A 9,272-nucleotide genomic window follows, 5' to 3' on the forward strand; every position below is an offset into this window, starting at 1 on the left:
CATTTAACCTCTCTATCTGCTGTTAGAACCCCTTTAACCTGTCCCTCTATCTGCGGTTAGAACCCCTTTAACCTCTCTCTCTATCTGCTGTTAGAACCCCTTTAACCTCTCTATATGCTGTTAGAACCCCTTTAACCTCTCTATCTGCTGTTAGAACCCCTTTAACCTGTCCCTCTATCTGCGGTTAGAACCCCTTTAACCTCTCTCTCTATCTGCTGTTAGAACCCCTTTAACCTCTCTATCTGCTGTTAGAACCCCTTTAACCTGTCCCTCTATCTGCTATTAGAACCCCTTTAACCTCTCTATCTGCTGTTAGAACCCCTTTAACCTCTCCCTCTATCTGCTGTTAGAACCCCTTTAACCTCTCCCTCTATCTGCTGTTAGAACCCCTTTAACCTCTCCCTCTATCTGCTGTTAGAACCCCTTTAACCTCTCCCTCTATCTGCTGTTAGAACCCCTTTAACCTCTCCCTCTATCTGCTGTTAGAACCCCTTTAACCTCTCCCTCTATCTGCTGTTAGAACCCCTTTAACCTCTCTATCTGCGGTTAGAACCCCTTTAACCTCTCCCTCTATCTGCTGTTAGAACCCCTTTAACCTCTCTATCTGCTGTTAGAACCCCTTTAACCTCTCCCTCTATCTGCTGTTAGAACCCCTTTAACCTCTCTATCTGCTGTTAGAACCCCTTTAACCTCTCCCTCTATCTGCTGTTAGAACCCCTTTAACCTCTCCCTCTATCTGCTGTTAGAACCCCTTTAACCTCTCCCTCTATCTGCGGTTAGAACCCCTTTAACCTGTCCCTCTATCTGCTATTAGAACCCCTTTAACCTCTCTATCTGCTGTTAGAACCCCTTTAACCTCTCTCTCTATCTGCTGTTAGAACCCATTTAACCTCTCTCTCTATCTGCTATTAGAACCCCTTTAACCTCTCTATCTGCTGTTAGAACCCCTTTAACCTCTCCCTCTATCTGCTGTTAGAACCCCTTTAACCTCTCTCTCTATCTGCTGTTAGAACCCATTTAACCTCTCTCTCTATCTGCTATTAGAACCCCTTTAACCTCTCTATCTGCTGTTAGAACCCCTTTAACCTCTCTATCTGCTGTTAGAACCCCTTTAACCTCTCTATCTGCTGTTAGAACCCATTTAACCTCTCCCTCTATCTGCTGTTAGAACCCCTTTAACCTCTCCCTCTATCTGCTGTTAGAACCCCTTTAACCTCTCCCTCTATCTGCTGTTAGAACCCCTTTAACCTCTCCCTCTATCTGCTGTTAGAACCCATTTAACCTCTCCCTCTATCTGCTGTTAGAACCCCTTTAACCTCTCCCTCTATCTGCTGTTAGAACCCATTTAACCTCTCCCTCTATCTGCTGTTAGAACCCCTTTAACCTCTCTATCTGCTGTTAGAACCCCTTTAACCTCTCTCTCTATCTGCAGTTAGAACCCCTTTAACCTCTCCCTCTATCTGCTGTTAGAACCCCTTTAACCTCTCTCTCTATCTGCGGTTAGAACCCCTTTAACCTCTCCCTCTATCTGCTGTTAGAACCCCTTTAACCTCTCCCTCTATCTGCTGTTAGAACCCCTTTAACCTCTCCCTCTATCTGCTGTTAGAACCCCTTTAACCTCTCCCTCTACCTGCTGTTAGAACCCCTTTAACCTCTCCCTCTATCTGCTGTTAGAACCCCTTTAACCTCTCCCTCTATCTGCTGTTAGAACCCCTTTAACCTCTCTATCTGCTGTTAGAACCCCTTTAACCTCTCCCTCTATCTGCTGTTAGAACCCCTTTAACCTCTCCCTCTATCTGCTGTTAGAACCCCTTTAACCTTTCCCTCTATCTGCTGTTAGAACCCCTTTAACCTCTCCCTCTATCTGCTGTTAGAACCCCTTTAACCTCTCCCTCTATCTGCTGTTAGAACCCCTTTAACCTCTCTATCTGCTGTTAGAACCCCTTTAACCTCTCCCTCTATCTGCTGTTAGAACCCCTTTAACCTCTCCCTCTATCTGCTGTTAGAACCCCTTTAACCTCTCTATCTGCTGTTAGAACCCCTTTAACCTCTCCCTCTATATGCTGTTAGAACCCCTTTAACCTCTCTCTCTATCTGCGGTTAGAACCCCTTTAACCTCTCTATCTGCTGTTAGAACCCCTTTAACCTCTCCCTCTATCTGCTGTTAGAACCCCTTTAACCTCTCTCTCTATTTCCGGTTAGAACCCCTTTAACCTCTCTATCTGCTGTTAGAACCCCTTTAACCTCTCCCTCTATCTGCTGTTAGAACCCCTTTAACCTCTCTCTCTATCTGCGGTTAGAACCCCTTTAACCTCTCTATCTGCTGTTAGAACCCCTTTAACCTCTCCCTCTATCTGCTGTTAGAACCCCTTTAACCTCTCCCTCTATCTGCTGTTAGAACCCCTTTAACCTCTCCCTCTATCTGCTGTTAGAACCCCTTTAACCTCTCCCTCTATCTGCGGTTAGAACCCCTTTAACCTCTCCCTCTATCTGCTGTTAGAACCCCTTTAACCTCTCCCTCTATCTGCGGTTAGAACCCCTTTAACCTCTCTATCTGCTGTTAGAACCCCTTTAACCTCTCCCTCTATCTGCGGTTAGAACCCCTTTAACCTCTCTATCTGCTGTTAGAACCCCTTTAACCTCTCCCTCTATCTGCGGTTAGAACCCCTTTAACCTCTCTATCTGCTGTTAGAACCCCTTTAACCAGTCTATCTGCTGTTAGAACCCCTTTAACCTGTCTATCTGCTGTTAGAACCCCTTTAACCTCTCTATCTGCTGTTAGAACCCATTTAACCTCTCTATCTGCTGTTAGAACCCCTTTAACCTGTCCCTCTATCTGCGGTTAGAACCCCTTTAACCTCTCTCTCTATCTGCTGTTAGAACCCCTTTAACCTCTCTATCTGCTGTTAGAACCCCTTTAACCTCTCTATCTGCTGTTAGAACCCCTTTAACCTGTCCCTCTATCTGCGGTTAGAACCCCTTTAACCTCTCTCTCTATCTGCTGTTAGAACCCCTTTAACCTCTCTATCTGCTGTTAGAACCCCTTTAACCTGTCCCTCTATCTGCTATTAGAACCCCTTTAACCTCTCTATCTGCTGTTAGAACCCCTTTAACCTCTCCCTCTATCTGCTGTTAGAACCCCTTTAACCTCTCCCTCTATCTGCTGTTAGAACCCCTTTAACCTCTCCCTCTATCTGCTGTTAGAACCCCTTTAACCTCTCCCTCTATCTGCTGTTAGAACCCCTTTAACCTCTCCCTCTATCTGCTGTTAGAACCCCTTTAACCTCTCTCTCTCTATCTGCGGTTAGAGAGGTAGAGATTAAAGGGGTTCTGATAGCAGCTGAAAGGTTGTATACAGGACCTAAAAGTGTTCTGCTATGGTTACAACCCTTTTTGGGCCTATATACAACCCTTTGTTATGGTTCTTTATAGAACGTTTATGGAGAATGGTTCTATAAAAAAAACTTTTTCAATCACAAATGTGCTTTGCAGATCCTTTTGAAGGACCATACAGGGTTTTTAAAATTCTGGTCAGCCATGTTATACTGTTAAAATTCCATATGTATTAGTAAAGTGTTATTTGAAACGTTGAATCAAGTGAACTAGGTCTGGAACAGCTGAGGGTCCCCGAGGAGAGGAACTACTGACTTAGTCAACCGTTCTCAATTGGTACACGGCCGTACATGAGTCTTCCTCAAGACATCACCACTGACCCTATTCATATAGAATATGTAACAGCATCACACAACACATTGATCCACTGGAATGACTCTCACTCAAGGTAGCACAAACCACGCCCCCGCGTGTTCTAATGACCCGCCTCCACTACATTTTAATTATCACAAACCACGCCCCCTCGTGTTCTAATGATCTGCCTCCACTACGTTTTAATTATCACAAACCACGCCCCCTCATGTTCTAATGATCCACCTCCACTACATTTTAATTATCACTAAGAGAGAAGAACCATCTTGTGAACTGTAAAGAACCATCTTGTGAACTGTAAAGAACCATCTTGTGAACTGTAAAGAACCACCTTGTGAACTGTAAAGAACCATCTTGTGAACTGTAAAGAACCATCTTGTGAACTGTAAAGAACCATCTTGTGAACAGTAAAGAACCATCTTGTGAACTGTAAAGAACCACCTTGTGAACTGTAAAGAACCATCTTGTGAACTGTAAAGAACCATCTTGTGAACTGTAAAGAACCATCTTGTGAACTGTAAAGAACCATCTTGTGAACTGTAAAGAACCATCTTGTGAACTGTAAAGAACCATTGAAGAGCTCAGAGGGTTCGTTGAGTCATTAATGTTCCACATAGAACCACCACCCTTCCCCAAAGAAACCTCAAGGAACCCTCTTTTCTTAGTGTGCAACCTGTGTTCTATCCCCCAACTATTTTCACCCTCCCAGCTCCCTCTAGCTCCCTCTAGCTCCCTCTAACTCCCTCCCAGCTCCCTCTAGTTCCCTCTAGCTCCCTCTAGCTCCCTCTAACTCCCTCCCAGCTCCCACTAGCTCCCTCTAGCTCCCTCCCAGCTCCCTCCCAGCTCCCTCTAGCTCCCTCTAGCTCCCTCTAGCTCCCTCTTGCTCCATCCCTAGCTCCCTCTAGCTCCCTCTAGCTCCCTCTAACTCCCTCCCAGCTCCCACTAGCTCCCTCTAGCTCCCTCCCAGCTCCCTCCCAGCTCCCTCTAGCTCCCTCTAGTTCCCTCTAGCTCCCTCTAGCTCCCTCTAACTCCCTCCCAGCTCCCTCTAGCTACCTCCCAGCTCCCTCACAGCTCCCTCAAGCTCCCTCCCAGCTCCATCTAGCTCCCTCTAGCTGCAGGATAAACCCCAGAACCTGGGTGCACCTATCTAATGGTGACACAATAAGCACAACACATAAAGGCCTACATCAGAAATAGTCAAAATAAATCACCAACAAAAGCAAATATCACTGGTTAGGGTAACTTGGGGGGGAAATGTACCTTTATTTAGGCAAGTCAGTTAAGGACAAATTCTTATTTTCAATGACGGCCTAGGAACAGTGGGTTAACTGCCTGTTCAGGGGCAGAACAACAGATTTGTACCTTGTCAGCTCGGGGTTTGAACTTGTAACCTTCCGGTTACTAGTCCAATGCTCTAACCACTAGGCTACCCTGTCACCTCTACACTCTAACCACTGGGCTACCCTGCCCGCCAAAATGCCCCAAGACAGAAAAAAATCTATGTTTGGTAATATTTAGATATGTGGAAACTGGCACTCTTTAGTCTAAAACATTATTAAGGGAAATGAGTGGGCAGAATATGTTTATTTTTGTTTGTTTTTCAATAAAAACAGAAAGGTAAAAAAAACAAAAGTTCAGTTGAGCAAGACTAGTTGGTATCCAGGGAAAGTGCTGAAATAAATGTTGATGACATAAAGGGGTTTCTGTGAAAATTACAAGAGGAGGGGAGTGTTTCACCCCAAGCCACCCTACTCTGGTGGTCTGCCATGTACACACGGCGTGATACTAAAACCAACAACAGCCTTACTTACCAGACAGCACGAACCGGACCTAGGAAATTCTGAGGTATAAAGAGAGACCTCCCCACGGAGTTGGACTTTTATTCCTTTTGTTTTGGTTTCCTCCCCCCCCACCCCGTTCAGTGTCATGAAGACTCCTCTGCTGTCCAGCACGTCCTGTTAGAGATGGGCTGGATACACAAAGCACTGTCCCAATAGAACACTCCCCCCAGCAGTTGACCCCTTCAACCTCTTCAACAGTCTCTCTAAACCCAAAGACTGTAGAGTCGAGCCCTAGTTTCTTTTATCGTCCACTGGCCTGACTGTGTGTGACAGAGCTGTCAGTCAGTCAGTCCGTATCAAATCCACACAGTTGATCCTGGAGAGAGAAAGAGAGACACAAGAGAGAGAGAGAGAGAGAGAGAGACCACACGAGAGAGAGAGAGAGAGAGAGAGAGACACGAGAGAGATAGAGAGAGAGAGAGAGAGAGAGAGAGAGAGTGAGAGACCACACGAGAGAGACAGAGAGGGAGACAGCACACGAGAGAGAGAGAAAGAGAGAGAGAGAGAGAGAGAGGGAGAGAGAGGAGAGAGAGACAGAGGGGAAGACAGCACACGAGGGAGAGAGAGAGAGAGAGAGAGCATACGAGAGAGAGGGAGACAGCACACGAGAGAGAGAGAGAGAGAGAGCGAGAGAGAGAGAGAGACAGAGGGGAAGACAGCACACGAGGGAGAGAGAGAGAGAGAGAGAGCATACGAGAGAGAGGGAGACAGCACACGAGAGAGAGAGAGAGAGAGCGAGAGAGAGAGAGAGAGAGAGAGAGAGAGAGAGAGAGAGAGGAGAGAGACAGAGAAAGAGAGAGGGAGACAGCACATGAGAGAGAGAGAGAGAGAGAGAGAGAGAGAGAGAGAGAGGAGAGAGACAGAGAGAGAGAGAGACAGAGAGAGTGGTTCCACGCGGCAGCAACACAAAAGGGAAGTGTGCTGCACCCCGACCACCAATTAAACGTGTCTGATGGCATGACTTTAGCCTGTAACAATGTCCATTGCGCCGTCTGGTCGGGTTTGAGTGACATGACCACTCCGCAGGCTGGGCGGCAGGAAGGACTGTTGGAGCTGCAATAGCTTGGCAATGAGGCAGTCGCTCAGAATGACGCTCCACTAGTTCTAAATGCTTAGGGAGAGAAAATAGACACACACACTGCGTGTATACCAAATTACCATACCCCCTGAGTCCCTTCCCTGTTTCACACCTGGTAGTTTGGACTTGGTGAATGTCTCTCTCTCTCTCTCTCTCAATTCAATTCAATTCAATTCAAGGGCTTTATTGGCGTGGGAAACATGTGTTAACATTGCCAAAGCAAGTGAGGTAGATAATATATAAAGTGAATATATAAAGTGAAATAAACAATACAAATTAACAGTAAACATTACACATACAGAGGTCAAAACAATAAAGACATTACAAATGCCATATTATATATATATACAGTGTTTTAACAATGTACAAATGGTTAAGGTATACAAGGGAAAATAAATTAGCATAAATATGGGTTGTATTTACAATGGTGTTTGTTCTTCACTGGTTGACCTTTTCTCGTGGCAACAGGTCACAAATCTTGCTGCTGTGATGGCACACTGTGGAATTTCACCCAGTAGATAGTTTATCAAAATTGGATTTGTTTTCGAATTCTTTGTGGATCTGTGTAATCTGAGGGAAATATGTCTCTCTAATATGGTCATACAATGGGCAGGAGGTTAGGAAGTGCAGCTCAGTTTCCACCTCATTTTGTGGGCAGTGAGCACATAGCTTGTCTTCTCTTGAGAGCCATGTCTGCCTACGGCGGCCTTTCTGAATAGCAAGGCTATGCTCACTGAGTCTGTACATAGTCAAAGCTTTCCTTAATTTTGGGTCAGTCACAGTGGTCAGGTATTCTGCCGCTGTGTACTCTCTGTGTACGGCCAAATAGCATTCTAGTTTGCTCTGTTTTTTTGTAAATTCTTTCCAATGTGTCAAGTAATTATCTTTTTGTTTTCTCATGATTTGGTTGGGTCTAATTGTGCTGTTGTCCTGGGGCTCTGTAGGGTGTGTTTGTGTTTGTGAACAGAGCCCCAGGACCAGCTTGCTTAGGGGACTCTTCTCCAGGTTCATCTCTCTGTAAGTGATGGCTTTGTTATGGAAGGTTTGTGAATCGCTTCCTTTTAGGTGGTTATAGAATTTAACGGCTCTTTTCTGGATTTTGATTATTAGTGGGTATCGGCCTAATTCTGCTCTGCATGCATTATTTGGTGTTCTACGTTGTACACTGAGGATATTTTTGGTGTTTGTCCCATGTTGTGACGTCTTGGTTGGTGAGCGGACCCCAGACCTCACAACCACAGAGGGCAATGGGCTCTATGACTGATTCACTCTCTCTCTCTCTCTCTCTCCCTCTCTCTTCTCTCTCAAACGTGTATTCTAGTGTCAAAATGTTACAAAGTGTAAATAGGATAATTTTGGTCATAAAGTCAGTCTGGTCTAAAAACGGAGTTTGGAACCTCAGTGCGTCACAACGATTAAATTCAGGTTTGGTTTGGAGAACAATTACTTCAATAAATCAGGCCCCCTTTTGTCAAACTCTACATTTAAATCACCCCTCCGCCCACTTCACTTCCCTTCATTGAAAGGGCCTCCTGGTTTCATGTCAAAAGAAGGCAAAAGAAAATTGTAGGATAACCTTTTGTCGTGAATGTGATTTCACCAGATTGACTTTAGATGCAGTATAACTTTAGTTAGCTAACTGAGATTGACTTTAGATGCCGTATTCATTTCTTCCTCTCCCTTGCTGTCTATCCTGCTACATGTTGAAAGAAATTGCAAGTGTTCACACACCCCCTCCTTTACCTGGTGACCAATTGTGGTTTATGTGAAATCAATTAGCAATAACCACTAGTCATTATGTAGTGTTGGTTATTGTGTATGGTTATCATGCATCCGGCATCATTTATTTCTGTAGTTCTCAAAATCCATATATAGTAAACCAGTTCAAACCAGTTAAAACCAGTTAAAAAATATATAGGTTTACGGGAACGGTTAAGTAATTAATCGTTAAGCGCAGTTGGATTAACTGATGGTCAAATGTATTTAAACAAATGAGAAGAGAATCATATAAAACGTATTGTGAGCGTTGCGTTTGGGAATTACTTTACATGAAAGGTATTTCTAGGTAAAACACTGATTAGATTTGGAGAAAAAAAAGTTACTGTGTGATTTTGTGTGTTGTACTTTAGTCAATTGAAAAGTTTAGGGGGAAAAAAAAAACTACAATTTTGATTATCTGTTTGGAGTTTTCTACCAAGAGTTGTGAAATTTTACCTGTAAAATTGTAAAACACTGGACACTTCCTGTTTCACACTGTGTATTTAAATGCTGTATAGCTCATTCTAGTAGTAGTAGTAGTAGTAGTGTGTATTTAAATGCTGTATAGCTCATTCTAGCACTAGTAGTGTGTATTTAAATGCTGTATAGCTCATTCTAGTACTAGTAGTGTGTATTTAAATGCTGTATAGCTCATTCTAGTACTAGTAGTGTGTATTTAAATGCTGTATAGCTCATTCTAGTACTAGTAGTGTGTATTTAAATGCTGTATAGTTCCTTCTAGTACTTCTTCTACTACTGCATTTTAGTTACACTGTTAATACACACCACATATTTATTTATATACTGGATTATTGACACAGCTCATATCTACTGCTGTACATACCATTCTTTGTATATCTACTGCTGTGCATAACATTTTAAGTATATTT

General features: G+C 43.9%; 1 protein-coding gene across 1 annotated transcript in view; it reads right to left on the minus strand.

The window, feature by feature from the left end:
• The window catches only part of map3k7cl (map3k7 C-terminal like), a 35,289-nt gene extending 29,427 nt beyond the window's left edge, over positions 1–5,862 (minus strand). Inside the window, exon 1 of the mRNA XM_036968108.1 lies at positions 5,517–5,862. The gene's annotated coding sequence lies outside the window, so the exon portion shown is untranslated. The remainder of the gene's footprint in view (positions 1–5,516) is intronic.
• Between the last annotated feature and the right edge of the window lie 3,410 nt (positions 5,863–9,272).

This window comes from Oncorhynchus mykiss, chromosome Y (genome assembly GCF_013265735.2).
Source record: "Oncorhynchus mykiss isolate Arlee chromosome Y, USDA_OmykA_1.1, whole genome shotgun sequence".
NCBI lineage: Eukaryota > Metazoa > Chordata > Actinopteri > Salmoniformes > Salmonidae > Oncorhynchus > Oncorhynchus mykiss.